The sequence below is a fragment of the Diachasmimorpha longicaudata genome, chromosome 12 (genome assembly GCF_034640455.1).
Source record: "Diachasmimorpha longicaudata isolate KC_UGA_2023 chromosome 12, iyDiaLong2, whole genome shotgun sequence".
Lineage (NCBI taxonomy): Eukaryota > Metazoa > Arthropoda > Insecta > Hymenoptera > Braconidae > Diachasmimorpha > Diachasmimorpha longicaudata.
The window spans coordinates 4,393,199-4,411,104 of record NC_087236.1 but is presented as its reverse complement, the minus strand read 5'-3'; the positions used below and the strand labels follow the sequence as shown (position 1 = coordinate 4,411,104).

The following is a 17,906-nucleotide window of genomic DNA, read 5'->3' as shown; positions in this document are numbered from 1 at the left end:
TTAAAAAATCCAATTTTGAATTCATTCAAGAAAGAAAAAATTTAGAAAAATTGGAAATAAGAAGTTGGAATTTTTTTCTCACAACAGAAAAGTGATAAAATAAATTGGCTTATCTTCAACCTCGTTTTCTAATGAATATCTAACAAATTACGAGAGCTGGCGAAATTTCCATAATAATCTTGTTTGGAGGGAAAACGAAATTCTTCAAAAAAGTCTCATAAAAATTATTCCATTGCCTCTAGATTTTGCAATACTTATCAAAAACCAAGACCAGACAAATTACCACAATTCGTTAGACCACTTCACAACGAATTTACTTCTCATGTGTGGGAAATTGTAATTTTTTAAGATTAAAAAATAGAAATATTTCAAACTGGGGGGAGTTTCCAATGTTCTATTTACGTGGAATGCTACAGTAAGCTGCATGGTATAATAATACACCATAAAAATACAGAAAAATTTCGAATAAATTGCCTCATGTGTCGAAATGACGACTGGTTAAATCATGAATTATAAATTTACGAGAGATGAGAAAAACTGAACATATTATACTTTGTGGAACAATGAGACTAGTAATTTGCTCAAGTACAGACTGTTGAGAGAGTCATATGATGAATAATAAAATGGGTAATTGATACAATAAGAGTGGACTGATGTTTTTTCACTACATTTCCGATGCAGAATATGGAAATTCAAGTGTAGGAGGGGGGAGTGGAGGAATTATTAACGTACTCTTATCAGTCAAAGTGATGAAATACCAAAGTCTACGACGAATATTCACTAAAATTCTAAATTTTCATTTTTCTTGTGTTAAACTTAAAAATTATTGGGTTTAAAATTTTCCAAACACCTTTTGAAATTTAAGACACGATAACTCCTCTAAAAATTTCGAAAAACCCTGGGTTTTTTGAATCCAAATGAAAAAAAAACTCTTTTACTGTTTTAAACCAAGAAAATTAGAAATAGAGAAATTTTTATGAGGAAAAATTATCAGATAAAAGGTATTTACTGTAATTGGTTGTTCAGATCGATAATTAAAGAATAAACAATTCAATTCCCCCCAAAACTCATTAAATGAGGAAGTAAACACGTGGATATTTTATCCGGAAAAATAATAAACCACGGAAGGGCCTAAAAATCATTCGCAAATATAATTTTCTCAAACTTCACATCCTCGAGTGTGAAAAAACTATTGAGTGTTAAAACATCGTTTTAATTTCAACGAATAAAAAAAAACAAAATGCACGAATACACGATAAAAATCCTTGATGGTAATTGGGCATTAAAAGATGATTATCAACTCGTTTGATACTTTTTATGCAGACAATTTGAAAAATAAAAATATGTGAAAGTACATGGTATTTTAACCCCTCGCAATAATCCCTGAACACTTGACATTGTCGTAAAAGTACCTTTAACGGCAGTCCAGAGATAATGAATAATTGATAATGTCTGTTCATATGCTACAAATGGCCATGAAATTGACGCAACACTGAACGACCAAAGCAGCTGACTGCTCCGTTCGCTCGTAAATGTTCCATATGGTGAATAAACAGTGTTTCTCTATACTATTTTACCTGAATTTTCAACTACTCATTCCTAGTCAACAAAAAGTCAAATGTAATCTTCTCTATTTTTTACAGAAAATGTACTCGAGTAAATGATTATCCTGCGGGCTCGGCCGTGTCGAAATGTCATTTCCTGAGATGAAACGAACGCACTCATGAGCAAAAATAAAATAAAGATTAATTATTCAGTAAAAAAGTAAATTCGAAATAATCACATTCGTTGAAATTGTCTGTTTTGAACTCGAGATTGAATTTTTGGTCAATTTTCACTCGTTTAAATGGAACGTTACAAATTAGGATTTTTGTTGAATCGAAAAATCAGTATTTTTATAAATAAAAATTATGTAAAGTTAAAGCCGCATAAATAATACAATGGAGACTAGTTATTTTATAGGAAAAATTAACTGCAAAATAATCGCTTTCAATTAAAAATTTTTCCCCTCGAATTTGAAATACAATTTTTATAAATTTTGGTATCTCTTCACGTGTTAAAATAGAGCGTCAGGGATTAAATTTTTCAAAAATCAACCGCTGAATAGTTTTTCAAAATAACAATTATGTGGGGTAAAACCCACGTCATTAAATGCAGTAAAAAAATTAAATCGATCAACCGTATTGTTCTCGACAAATAATTCCCGAAAGTTCATAAATTTACATAATTAATATTAGTAACAATGGAGAATATATGTCTATATTTTAACTGTCTATGCAAAATGCAATTAATCAAGAGACTATAGAAGACAACTCTATAGACATTGTGCGTTAATCAGCGCCGCTTTACGGGGCATAAACTTTTTACAGAGACTGTCGTGCGACAACAGCCTTAAGGACGTGCGTCCTCCGGTGGTACTCCAAAGTCGCGAAAAAGAAGGGAGTGGTGATGGAGGGAGGCATAATAAACAAGCGGGACTAGTTGAGGACTTGAAGACGAGGAAAGACTGCAGCTCACCGATTACATCTAATCACAGGCTTGAGTTGATGGTTGAAACTCGTTGGAGGCTTTGGTTTATTTCGAAGTTGGTCGAGAATATTCAGTTTTGAAAATTTAATGGTATTAGAGCTATAGTTTATGAATATTCCACACATAGATAAAGATAAAAATAGTCGGAATAGTCAATTAGACATTAATAATTAGTCTATTGAATTAACTCAATTAATTCGATCGATAATAAATTTCTAATTGATGATAAACTAATAGAATTAATCATTTATGATATGAATGACATTATTATTATTTAGTCGTTGGTTAGTGCGTTTAAGAGACATTAATAATAATTCTCGAAATGATAATTGTCAAATACCAAATCAGTAATATTGATTGATGATGTCTTACATATTGATTACTCAAGAAATTTCAATTGTCAAATTGATGTTACTCATCACTCATTAACGTTAAATAAATTGAAAATTTTATCAATAATAAATGTACGATATAAATAATATAAAATTCTTATTAATTTGATTAATCAATCAGCCATTCAATTAGAAAAACTAACGATTATCGATTTGATAGAATATTATTTACACGAAATGTAACGTTTTTTAGTCAATAAAAAATTTGCAATTTCATATTATCAACTATTTAATGTATTATCAATTTAATAATATTTAAACATCACGTGATCGACTTTGAGTTTCGCGGGAAATCGCTTTAGATACGAAAATCATCAACGACATAACGATATCGATTTTCCAATCATCGAAATACCGCCTCCAATCTTGAATAATCCGCAAAAAAATTATTGAATTTCTCACTAATTAATTCTCAATCCCCCTCCCCTCCACACACATACATACACACACCGGAGAATTCCACAACCCCATAAGGCGATAAAAAGTGATTTACAGAAATCGAAATCGTGACAATTAGAGCGCGTGGGTTTGAGAGTGTTTGCGAATGCGTATGAGCAGTCATCGGAGTGAAAAAAATTCATGAAAAACGACTAAAAATAATATGATAGATGCGCTCAAAGGGGAAATGCGATAAGGAATGATAACCATTCGCACAGAGACACATTGAATGTACACACACATTAATAATGTGTATCCGGCGCCCGACGGTAGATCGGTTAAGTCCCAGCTGGAGTAACGGGAATGCATCTTTCCTTGTGGTGGAATTTAGGAAGGTCGTGCATGGATTTTATTCTCCCTCAGTTCTCATCCTCTCCCTCATTCTGCGGTCCCCAGGGGCCTCACCGGGGACATAAAACGCACGGGGATATTATCGCGAATAACATTATCACTCAACTCAAATTGAATTCTTTGAACTCAATCTCGTAATCCATTTGTCATTGTCGTAATCATATCATATTAAGGATTATTTTTAATTTTGTTTAGGGGGAGGAGGGAGGGGGGAGGGAGGGAGACTTCAATGCGCGATGTTATCGTGAAGTTTATCATCTCTCGAGCGGAATTAAATGCGAAGAATGCGATTTGTCGGCGAGATTTATTGAACTTTGTCGGGAGAAGATTTTCAGTAAAATTACGGAATTGAAGGGAATTTTACCGATTACGGAAATTATCAGAGAAATTTAAGGGATGGTATCGTAATTTTGAGGGGAAAAATTTCAGATACAAATTGGGGAATGATTGGTAAAAATTTCGGGGATTTTTCCGAATGAAAATTAATTTTTTTTAGTAGAAAAATGTTGTAAATAAATTTTGAAATTTGGAGAAAAGCGATCAATGATTAACACACCAAAGTAATTTTACGGATAAAATGTGGTAATTATAGGAGAAATGACTTCTAAATTTCCATCGACTTTCAATCATTCTGAATGCAATTAATAAAATAATTGGTAATTGATTTTTTTTCATAAACGACAGCCATTCAGTGACTAATTCCCAATTAAACAAAATGATTTTTGCATCATCTGTATATTAAATCGTCAATCACCTGACTCTAGTGCTTATTAATAATTTAATGACTTCCGTCTCTTGTCAAATATTTTCACTCCATGTGAAATAACTAAAAACCGCCTGAATTCAAAGGCAATAGAAATAAAATGAAAGTATTGTGGATTGACAGCTAAACGTCAACTGTCCCTGGAAAAAGTGTGAAACATCCAGACAGACAGGAGCGTATGCGTTTGAGTTAAAAATTGGCCGTGAAAGCTGGCATTGATACAGGTTTTGTTCAATATTGAACACATCTGCACTCCACCACTGAATTTCTCCTGTTGCTATTTTCCAATCACGAACCCCATCAAATCACCATTGTCCAGAAATTATTTCAAATTCAATGCGCACGCTCGACGTCAAGCCTGCGATGGTTAAATTATATCGACGACGTTACACAAGACCCTGAGGAAGAAACAGCACGAGAGGAGGAATTTATTGAGAGAATTCATTGGATCATTATTTAATGCGAGTGGTTGTGTCACTCAAGTTTGAGATTTTTTTTTCTTAAGGAAATGACATTCTTTTTCAGTTACTCAACTGACTAAAATTCCTGAAGTTAGATCATTCTGTTGGTGAAATAATTCACTTGTCAATCCAGTTTTTTTGTAATTAATTACGTTTGCTCATGAATTAATTTTTAAATAGATGAGATTTAATTATCGTTGTTAAGGGCTTTGATGAGTAGTAAAAGCTTCAACTTGAAATTTTTAATAAAATTGCGAACTTTGTTAGTTTTTCTGTGATAACAATTATTGCTACATTAATATTTAATTGTTGTTGTAATTATTGAATGCAGAAAAAAATTATTTTTCATTATTTATTGATGAAAAATCGTTCTCTTTTGAATATTAAATTATCAAAAAATTCATTTTTCGTATACAATAATGCGATAATAATTAAAAAATGGATATATGTACATATACACTACATATATATGTATATATACAGTACATATATATGTATATATGTTATATATATCATTATCATGAATGAAATAACTCGAATAGTGCAAGAAACGTTGAAAAACATTACCCAGATTTTCTCGAGGTCGATAAAAATTAAATAACACAAGATTGCAACGTTAAATTACTAGAATAATTTATAAAATTCATCGCCATTGATATCCTGAAAATTCACTCCAATCAGCACTGAATTTCTACCGCCCATAAACATCTCCCCGAATGGCAATGAAACTTGGAAAAAGTTGAATTAGAAATGCAAGAGGAAATGATTTTCTCTGCTCATCGATCAATTGATCTAATTGCTAAGCGATTAGTATTTCAAATGTACTCGTGAGCAACCTTAACGTGCTATAATTACAAAGTCACTTGATTATGGATGAACGTTTGCGCTTGAGAGCAATTAACTGAGAAATCGAAAACATTCTACACTCGATTAACACTTTAAATGTACTTTTACTCCAATACAAGATATATTCAGGGTATTTGTTGCAATACATGAGTGACTGTTTGGGTATTGTATAGTTTATCTGACTGATCACGAAAGGTGGACACACCGTGTGCTCTTGTCGCTGAGTTTAATGAATAATAAAGGTATGTTAAGTGTGTTAATTCATGATTTGCGTCGATCGATAGTTACAATTGATAGTTGGTTGATATTTTGTGGGAGAATAATTGAGTAATGAGGTATTTGGGGCTGTTATAGCGATAAGGACGAGTAAAACATTCACAAAAAAAGAAAGTTGATTAATCAATTAATTAATTAAGGGGAGAACTCATTTATTAATTAGTTAACTGATTAATTCAGTAGCTTGTCAAGGATTTTTACTAACGACTTGGGGTAAAATTTATATAAATTTATCGGTGCCAAATAAATTTATTTAGCAGAAGAATTTTTTTTAATCACAAAAAGGGAATTTTTACAGGAATTTTTCAATGTAAATATTCTTATTTAGAAAGAATTTGCGTGAATGGAGATAAATATTCAATAAATTTGGGAAACTCGACATATCGATTATGGAAATGATCAGGAAAATGATGGCATCGTAATGCCTCACTGATCATTCAAGTAAAAATGATCAAGTGGCATAAAAGACATTTTAAAAGCCCAAAAAAATTATTCAAAATCTCCTTTATGAAGAACAATTAATTTCTAAAATTCTTTCCACAATTATTGTCTTTAAAAAACAGTAGTTCGTGTGTATGACGTCTTACACACACTCAGAATCCCCAGAAACATAAATTATTTATAATAAAATTTAACACCGACGATAATGTCCATATTCATCACAGAATAATTGCCTTTACCTTTTTCATTATCACATATTATTAAAAAATTTTGAACTATCAACGTAAAACAGGTATTTTCACAATTAATTTAACGTGCTTCATTCCAATGCCACGAGTCAGAGCCTCCAACCGTAAATGAAAATATTTTTCTCGTCAACTAAGAGTTGGTAACGTCCTTGAGGAAAAGGAAAAAAAAAACTATTGCTATTGACTATCGGCTATTCATATGAGAAAATTACAATCTCAAATGAACTCGCACTCTTCAGGTTTTTTACAGAAGAAAAACCAGTGACGATGGACATCAACAACTTTTTCCAATATTTTTTGATTCGTCTCGCGCATTGAAAACCAAAGGAAAAAAAAACTCCGATGAATTCAGAATTATTTTCCATGAGTTGACGTCGAGATACGGCGCATGAATGATAATCAGCGCATATCGTCACTTGTCATACTAATTTTATATTAAACACTCGTGGATGGAGTTGTCGATGTGTCTCCGAGAATAGACTCGAGACACAAAATAAAAATTATCTGATGGAATGGTGAATCAAAACAATAGATAAATGTTAAAAAGCGTGAGACGTTTCTAGAGTGATAGGAAGAATTCTATTGTAATTAAATGCCAACGGATTCTGTTGACTACTTCAAGGTGAATTTGTTAATTAACCAGCTCATTTGGAAGAGTCTCGGACCGTGAAGAAACTATTATTCATGATTAACTGAGAAATTTTTCGTCGTAATAATTGAAAAAAAAATTGCGGCTGACATTAAGGCAACGACGTCGCCTTCTTTGAGACGTTTATTTAATTTAATGATATTTGCAATGAAAACATTGACGATCAACATCAATTGTATAATCACTTTGTTTATTAATAGGTGGAGTAATTGTTGGTAATGAATTGACATTCAAAATTGGATTTTGAACTTTGATTTTATCAATTGCCTATAATTAAAATTCAATCGAATGATATTCACCTCAATTTTTCAATTTGGGAGCTGATTATCTTAACGATAAGAAAATAATTATAAACCCTACGATGACAGCTTAAACAACTAATTTGAACATAAAAAAAATAATTTGTCTGATTTTTTAAATTCAAATATCAATTTTGTAATGAGAAATAATTACTGTACCAATTGTTACTCAGACAACTCCCACCACTCAATAAACACTATCATAAAACCCTAATAAATTAAACATACACCCACAAACCAAAAAATAATATTATTCCAATCAGAAATTTGCTGATCGCAGTTCATAAAAAAAATTTCTCATCTCCTTAATTTACTCATAAAAAAAAATTAGAAATTTTAATTTAAATAATTACAAAGCTTTCATTCACAGTAATAATCCTCAACATTCCGGAAAGCATAATCTGCACCTTTTCATTAAGCCCCCCTTCCCCCCTCCCCACTCCACACCACCACAGAAAATAAAAGTACTGAGAAATGAATTTTTATCTCGAGTGTTGGTAACAGGCTGAGACCTCATATCAAGTCTGTGTGTATGATTAACATTAATTCAAGTTGATCACGTTTTCTCTGTTTCTAAAACTACTCTCTGCAGTTGTACACACATCATACGGAAGCCTACTTAAAAGTGTTCTCTGTGATTAACCCACTTTTAATGTCTCCCTCCCCCTCCTCCTCCCCCCCCCCCTGTTTCATTCCTTTCTCCACTGGTAGAGATGTCTCAATGGACTTTTAACGTCTCCGGTATGACACTCGTGGGACATTCACACGAATAAAACACCAATAATGCTGATGATACGCCAGTTGTTGAGGAGTATAGTATGTATATGACACCGTCTGATGATATTTTTGGGTGGTTTAATTGGCCACAGGTATCGTTATAGAGTTCTACTAATTAAAAATAATTTATTTTCGTTGGATGAGTGATTTATGGTAATTGTTTACTTTGTGGGAATGTGCATTCGAAGGTGATGCATGGCGAAATTATGGGGGTTATTGGATTAATTGATTGGAAATTTTCGTGATTAGTTGATTGATTAAGGATGATTTTTAATTTTAATAGGATTTTTTATGGATGGCGGGTGGGGCGGGAGGGGGGGGGGGGTGGACAGCTAGACAGTTGCAGTCGATTGGTGGAAAATTCAATTATGATTTAGAGGGAAATTGTGCAGGAAAAATTATAGGAATATTTGCAGAATTTGGAATGAGAAATTGTTTGTCGGTGATTTTTTGGGAAATGGGGGAATAAAAAAAAGGGAAACGTGGGGAAATTTTGATCCTATAAAGTCTACGAGGAGAAAAAAAATGACTAATTTGTAGGAAAAGAATTTTTTTTAGAAAAATTTCCCTGACGAATAGAAAGAGAATTTTTTGAGAAAAATTTCCCTCACGTTTTGTAAATATTTATCAACAACAATTGCCATCTCATTTTTATCCCAATGTTATTGTAAAAATAACTATATCAAGATTAATTTTTATTCCAAGTTAGTTATTGATTTTATAAATTATTGTGAATTTTACTCTTTCAGTTAAGTAATTTTTACGGAAACATCAATGAAAATTCTCGAATACTCGGTAAATTAGATCGGTATTACATCGTCTCCGATTTTTATCAGCATTTTTTTAATACTCTTGAGTAAACAAATGCCCCACAATGAATAATCGCCGGTTTTAGTTTACATTCCCACACGTGAAGAGTCTAAACCATTTACGATCATTCTTTTTTTATATCTCCATGGTCACGAGTATTTACGGTTAGCCGATATTCCCGCGAATGAAATGTAAGACATAATCCAGTGGTCGTGAGTCGTGTCAAAAAGGAGAATACGTAAATGGCAACGATTACATAGAATTTCTTATCGCCACAATACGACAGTAGGAAAATGGTACTGATTGATTTCCCTCGTCTATTTTCCCCAAAAGTCAATAACAAATGACAAAATGATGGAACTTGTAATTCTCGGTTGGAATCAAAATCCCAAAATTATAATTTTTTCAATTTTTACGGAATAATAAACAAAAGAGACGTTTAAAACAATTTTTCTACATAATTACAGATATTTTATTGCAATTTTTTCACATTTTGCATGGGAAAAAATTATGGGAAAGATTCAATAATTATTATTATATTTTCCGCCAGACGAGAGAAAAATTAATAACAAATATTTTCAATTTTCTAATATTTTGTCTGTTCGTAATTAAAATTATTCGACTTTCTAATAAAATTTACTTAGAAATCGGCTATAAATTACCCACCAATTAATTAATTACTCTCGAATAACTCGACAATTATTACTAATCAGTTGACAAAGTTCACTAAACGATACGGTAATTTTCCCCCAGCGATAGCAACAGATGGTACGGTAATTTCCACTGAATTTTTTTTCTCCGCTCGTGCACAGGTAAATTTGTTGTATCCACTAGATGATTAATCAATATTTAATGATAAAATCGTCTTCCAAATACGTGAATTGCTGTAGGAGCGTAGAGAGCTAGATAATGAGGTGCGAAACTACCGCATAAGGGAGTTAGCAAGGCCACCAGATACCCCAACATGTTGAATTTACAATCAGGATTGTGCGGAAAGGAAAATCATGGCTGTTGAAAATCCAGGTAAGTAGGTAGAGCCTAGATCCGTAAGGTTAAATTCCCATGTTACTTTTGGGGGCTTGTTATCTCCTCGTGTGTGTATTCATCGTCAAGGAGTGTTATTGACTCTTTTGGATACCATCCTCAATACCCCTGAGCCCTATTTATCACTGAGTCTATTGCTGGGACGGTAATTGTCGCTATGACTGTTATACTCGAATTGAGGTCTATGTCTGACATAACTTAAGGCTTTAATTTCATTATTTTTATGTTCAGGAAGAGGAGATACAGGAGAAATTACCGCAGCTTTGGGGAAATTTATCAAATCCTGGGTAACAGTTACCTGACCATTTGAGAAAAATTATCCGATTGTTGATTAATTTTTCTTGGAGGACTAGGTAATTATTGATTAGTTGGCTAATTTACCTCATTATTGTTAACAAAATATGTATTTTTCTCTCAAGAGATAAATTCAGTAGAAATTATCGTAGGGTTTGGAATAATTGATGAACTATTAGTAGAGATTCTTAGAAAATTTTTGAAGATCTTTGAAAATTAGAAAAATCATCGAAGAATAATTTTTTTTTTGAAGATATTTTGGGAAGAGAATTTTTTAAGAATATTTTCCAAAGTCAAATGCTGAACATTTTCACAAAAAAAAATATTTTCTTCGGAAAATCTTCCAAAGAATAATTTTTAGTCACATGGAACATCTTTCGAAAATCATTCGACGATTTTTTTAGGAATTCTGGAAGATTTTTGTCAGTAATTTCTTTCAAAACACAATACGATTACCAAACTATACCGTAATTTCTACTGGATTTTTCCCTGCCTCTACGTATGCTCTCGATTTCACCCACTTTTTGGTATTACCCATCAGCCAGACAATTCACCCCCATATTTGGCAGGTGAATAGATCACCCGAGGTACAGAAAATTTCTCAGTGTCACTTAGAAAGAATTAATGAAATATCCTTAATTGCGATGCATTTCACTGCGTGAGAAATGAATTCGCCCTTGTCAATAAAAAATCCCACAGGGAAAATATTTTCTAATTCACATAGAAAGTACTGGAACACTTTCCTGAATAGTATTAATAGCAGTTTCGCCGAAATATGGTTTACTGAATTTTCTCGGATATGGGTGATAAATTATTACACTAGTCTAGTTGTAAAAATACCGAATTAGTCACGAACTGGCAACGGGCGTCTCACGTACTTTCATTTAGTGTTTTGGAATTTTTTTTTAATGCATAAGCTGGGGGATAAATAATGGATACTGGTGAAATCATCAAAACGATGGGGAAAATGTTGTCAATGCTGTCGTGGAGTGATACTCATTAGGAGATTTGTCGTACTTTCACACGCATCATTAAGAGTCTACATGACCTTTTAGATCGAGGAGGACCACACATTGATTTTCACATATTCATCACTAGAATTTTCGGTTTAAATGCGTGAAAAAAAAGGTAATCGATCATGGGTTATCAACATCATTTAATATGGATTCTTCGATGGATTAGGTAACGATAAAATATAATTATGTTAATGAAAAAATGGTTCATCTGGTCAGATGACAATTTATTGACTGTTTTTGGGGAGAAATTGTGGATATTTTTTTTTTCTAGATATTTAGGTTTTACAAATGAATAATTAAAATTGTTTAGACTTCCGGAATTGATTGTTTATGAATCAGAGGGACTGATATTGTTAAGATAAATATATACTAACGATTCATTTATTAAAACAATTATGGTAAGATGGTTTTAGTGCAATTTAATTTGGAATTCTCATGATAAAAATCTCAGATATAAAATAATGTGAATTTAATATGTAATTAGTATATTTAACAAATTCGTAAAGGTCACGCAAATATATCCAGATATTTATCTTAAGGTTCATTGAATGAGTAATTAAATTATTCGAATGACATTTTGCAAATAATTTTCCCCCTTTGAACATCATTTTTTATGGATAAATTTCGAAAGCTGTCAAATATTCTGGATTTTCTTGTAAATGGTAATGTAAAAGGTTTTATTTGAAAAATGATAACCTTTTTACGTCGTGACATTGAATAATTTAAAAAAAATATTTAAATACACTTATAAATCAGAATAATCATGTTAAAATCATTCTCAATCTATTTAAACTAAATTCCGATGATGAAAAATCTTGAAATCTAAAGTGTAAGTTACTCAAAAATGTTTCTATGATTTTACATAACTATTCACGACCTTTTACACATCTGTATGTCCCTCACATCTACAGCAAAAAATTAGACTTCTCCTGACCACAATTTTTTACCCATAAATATTCAAAACTGTAGGAATTTTCAGAATTGTTTCTAAACACTTAATGGGAAAAATACTATTATAAAAAATTACAGCATTTCTCTTCCTGACGTTGAATAATTTCAATTAAATATTTGAAGTCCCTCAAAGTCAGAAAAATTATGGTAGAACTGGTCTCACGCAATTTAATCTGAACCCTCGATGATGAAAAATCGTCAAATCTGATGTGTAGCCAATCCAAACAGTACCTGCTGTCATTTTGATTACCCAAAATTCCTGGTTCTGGTCTAACGTCAATTCTAATTAATTTCCCAGGCGTTTTATTTAGAAGATACCTGCTGACCTAACCCAACCAAACGATTTCGGACATCTGAAGTCATTTCCATCCAAAAATCTAAACTCAGCGGTGAATAGAAATTAAAAAACCGGTTCATAATACATCCGAGTCACGTATTATCTTCTCTAAACCAATAAACAAGTCGTCCTTCATCACCTGCCTGACAAAACATTTTTTCCAATATATGAACAGAGATATTTAATAAAAATTACGTATCTGCTCCGTAATTACAGAGTGATATTTCATAGAAGAAAATTTTCCGGAGTTTTCCCGTAATTTTTTTTGGAGCGTTCCATAATTCTCATCGAAAATGCGATATCGACACCTTAAATTTCTTAGTCCCTTTTGCAATCGGTATACAAAAATAAATTTTAAGTAAAAAAAAGACCTTCAAGAGGAAAAATGAGGAACGAATGTTAGTTTTATCAAAAAAAAAAGTTTCTCAAATTTAATTTTTCCACCAAAACTGGATCTAAAAGTGGTTGGTTGTCTTTTGGATCTGCACTTAGCCCTTTACAGGTCTCATTATTATCCAAAATTTTTTTCGTGTACCTTAGTAACAAGTTCTGCAATTTTTAGTGTATATTTATATCCGCGTGACTGGAAGGGAATAAAAAATGAGATATCTCCGCATTAAATCGTTAAAATATCCAAGATATTGTGGTTATACCATAACAAAATCTGAATCATGCGTTCAGTATGCACTTGAGTCAGGTGAACAAGTGTCATTGACACTTTTGAGACACGGAAAAATCTCAAAACCGGTGCGAGTATGAGCGCACGTGTCGGTCGAGATTCCGTTGAATGGTATGGAAATATGGTATTGAAATCACTGTGAGGTCCTCGATCCCTCACGAAACGATCATTTTTATGCTAAACAAATGATCGACGTATGCAAATATATCGATGAAATATTTTATATTAAATATATCGATGGAATATTTTATATTAAATATATCGATCAAATATTCTTAGCAAAATGTATCGATCGAATATTTTGAAGCAAATGTATGGATTTTATTATAATAAATAATGATTATTGTTGCAACTGAATGCAATTCAAGAGGCAGGAGCCATTCACTAAATGACCCCCTACAATAAAATGTAAGACGTGTCTCCATAAAAAAAAATTATAGAACTCACTTCCCCTCTCCAATCGCGTGACGCAACATTCGCATGCCCTCAACGATTTGCTATTTTACGAATCCACCTGGACTTCACTACAATATTACGGGAAATCATAAAGTTTTTATCCTCGACTTCGGCGAGATTGAAAGTCGCGGGAAAATATGAGTTTAAAAAATTAGAGTAGAGTATTATTCTTCGATTAAGAAGTGGATTCGCAATAGGAAATAATTTCTGGTTCAACAATTTTACCTACACAAATACACTTTCATCTTGTGAATCTACTAATCGAGAAATTGCTTCCAAACATACATCACAAGATGATAATTCTAGTCATTGATCTCTTACAACGTCTCTAATTTAAATTCCTCAGAGGAGACGTTGCGCAAAACTCTGCGGATAATTAAAAAAGAAAAATACATAAAAATTTCTTGTGAATGAGTGAATATTTCAGGACATTTTTAATGAAAAAAATTATTTTTTAATTCCGAAACTGCGAATTACGTCGGAATTTTATAAATATTTTATATATATTCTTCAGACACCAAAAAACGTCTGAATCTCATCTCAATTTAAGTTAATCATTCAGATAAATGTTGACCCCCTTCAAATGTTTTATCTCTAAAAACAATATTTACAAAAGACCTAAAAAATATCAACAACTACTTCCCTCCAAACTCAAGTCCTCAAAACTCCTCAAAACAATTCCTCCTTCCCCTAAAATCTCTAAAACCCCACCTAAAAAATGGTCTCCAATCCTCCCACCCCATATCCTGCAATCATGTATCCAACTCCAATAATCTCCCCATCCCCAACAATTCAAGCCTCCATTACCCAAGCAAATGAATCCCACCAACCAGTTTTCAATCTCAGAATTCCATCGATAATTCCTAAAGAAAAAAAAAAAAATCCCCAAAGAACCTTGAGAAACCAACACCAATAATTCAAAGGACATTTTCTCCAAGAAAATCGTCGACATTTCACCAAAGAATAACAGTCCAACAGTCCCAACTGCAATTCCCATTTTTTTACAATCCAATTTTTTCCTTCAAACTATGATACTCATTCTAACAATCCTCAGCATTCCGTAGCTGTACCATCACCAATGGTTCCAACATCCCTACCGGTCTTGGTGCATCATCAGCCATCCGAGGACACGTAACTGGTGTTGCTCAGCGAGTAAAATCTTATCTCAGAGTGAGGATGCACCTCAGCAACCTCAACCATCCCTACCCAGTGATATTGCCCCTCCTCCCCTCCTCTCACCCCATCCCACCACTACAATTTGTGCTCTTCTCTTTATGCTATATTTCTCATCCTCGTCTTTTTGTGTATATCCCTCTATTTTTATCCCCGTTGGCTTCTCTACACTCGAGGGAAGGTATCCAAGGAGGTCGTGAGCAAGGCCACCTCGGGCGTTGCCCTCTTTTAATGCTCAGAATCTCTGTGTACATGATGAGGGTATAACCATCGCGTGCACATTCTTCAATAGAGCAGTATCACCAACGATGGATTATTTTATAATTGACTTTCTGGGATTCTATAATTTTTTTTTTTTTCGTCGGGGTTAATGGCTTATTTATCTTTTGACTGTTGTGTAATGGGGAATTGTTTCATAATAATACCATAGAGGTCATTTCTTGAAGGAACGGATAATGTTGTTTTGCCGGAATTTTTCCGGGAAAAATTTCAGAAATTTTATTTCGAATTTTTAGAATTTTTTTTTCTTGGGGAAATGCAGAAAATTATTTATTCTTGACGGTAAAGTTTAACTGTTAATGAGTCAGTCTATATTATTTACCGGGAAAAATGTTGGTCGAGGTTTCACGAGGTATTTTATCTAAATAATAGTGGGACTGGGGGGGGGGGGGAGTGTTGGTCGAGGTTTTATGGGGTATTTTGTATAAATAATAGAGGGAGGGAGGCCCCCTTTGACATCGGCGTTCACAGCAAAGCCCTAATGATTAATTAACCTAATGCACCCAATGCAGAACTAATTTTGCGCACTAACACTCAAAATCTATTAAAACTTCATACAAATAATTTATTATTTCGTATGTAAAAATGTCCACCTGACATTTCAAGTTTAATTTCCTATTAAGACTCAATAAAATTGTTCATCAAGGAAGTAATACCGGCTCGTGCAATTTACGTAACATTGAAATATCTCAAACTCGATATTGATAAATACACCCAGAAACATAAAATATGAATTAATGATGTCCAGGTAGAAAATTAAATAAATAAAAATAAACTTCAAATCCTTACGCAACACCTAACTCCATCGAGTTTGTTACTTTTACCCGGTGAATATGGATATGATTATCAACGAGGTATGAAGTTCCAAATGTATTTCCTCCTCGCTATTTAACAAATCAACGATAAATGACGTAATTCTCAATTAGAATTACGCACGCGATTGGCAGGAAAGTGTTAGCTGATGATAGTAAATGTGCGTTCACTTCGTGGTGAGTTTTCTTAATTTTATTATTGTAAATTTTTTCTTTTTATTTTCTTTTTTTGTATCACTTTATTGAGCGCTGATTGGATTGAGTGTGTGAGAGAAGGACGTCTTGAAATTCACACGCGGAAGTCATTCACGGTGCGAATAGCGTTGTGTATTCACGTGGCACGTACACAACATAAGGACATACATTATGTATATATATCGTGGAATGGAGCAAACGGAATCCTCCGGGTATCTCATTCGCATGGTATTCTATACCAGGTGGGCGATGTTGATATCTAACGTCAACCTGTTCAGCTCCATGTACTTTCCACTATTTTTTTTTTTGTTTTTTTTTTCCAACAATCAATGCGGAGAGAAAACTACGAGGATATTGTCCTTGAGTGGACGACTGGCTTTGCACCGGCGGAAATAGTTTATTTGCATTTTAGGCTATTGTTCACATTCGTTTTCATTTTAGGTGAGTGGAGAGAAATGGTCGATAAAAATAAAGTTTTTTGTTCGTAATTTGGTAACGAAATTCGATTGTAGGAGATTTTACGGAACTGTCACTAAATTTTTTCTGAACATTCAGGAATTTTTATTGAATATTTCTCTCTGCATGTGTTTGGTCAAGTTAAATATGACATGTGGTGCTGGAATTTACGCTCCTGGATAAAATTTACTGGACAAAATTTCCCCTTTTTTACCCGACAAAATGTTTGAAAAAAAAAGAGAAAAAATACTGAAATGAAGTTTAACACACGCAAAATATCAAATTATTGATGGGTGGGGTGTCGTGAATTGTTTTGTACATAGTAAATACTGTCTATTAAAGTATATATGTAATAATTAATTTTAATGATAAAATTTAATGCCGATAAAATCGAAATATCAAATTTCATACTATTATTCTCATAATTATTTGGTTAAAAAATGTAAAACTGAAATATATATATTAAAATATACTCAGTCTCGTAATTAATAATTCATCCCACCTATTTAATTAACCTGTGTCTCCTGTTCCTTATGCCAGATCAAAGAGTCATTGAAAATAAATTTTATCTTGTCAATAATTTTAAATAAATGTCCGAGGAAGATACTAACGTCTTCATAAAGACTTTTACATCTAAAATCTCAATAAAAATTTCAACATCTCTCTTACAACCTGCCATATCCCTAAAAACCAATGTGATTAGCTTAAATTATTACTTCTTGAACTACCGGAACGAGCGAACATCCATTAGAAATTAAACTGTCAATTGCACGTCACTTTTTTCACATCTTCGCACGCGAAAAAAAATATCTCTCGTTATTCTCAGAATTTTTTTCTCCAATCGCAATCGCACCACTTACATCACACTAATAAACCGAATTACGTAATAATCACGACCTTTCAATGTCAACAGATAGTTCCGGTTTTCATAGTT

At 32.7% G+C, this 17,906-nt stretch overlaps 1 protein-coding gene across 8 annotated transcripts in view; it reads right to left on the bottom strand.

Annotated features, from left to right (window-relative positions):
• LOC135167983 (cordon-bleu protein-like 1) overlaps positions 1-17,906 on the bottom strand; it is a 56,708-nt gene that overhangs the window by 25,704 nt on the left and 13,098 nt on the right. The window contains exon 2 of one of the 8 annotated variants that reach the window (XM_064131756.1): positions 1,578-1,701. The exons of 6 other annotated variants lie outside the window; for them this stretch is intronic. The gene's annotated coding sequence lies outside the window, so the exon portion shown is untranslated. Of the gene's footprint in view, positions 1-1,577; positions 1,702-6,736; positions 6,890-17,906 lie in introns of those variants that run through there. One more of the 8 variants, XM_064131755.1, reaches the window with a different exon arrangement.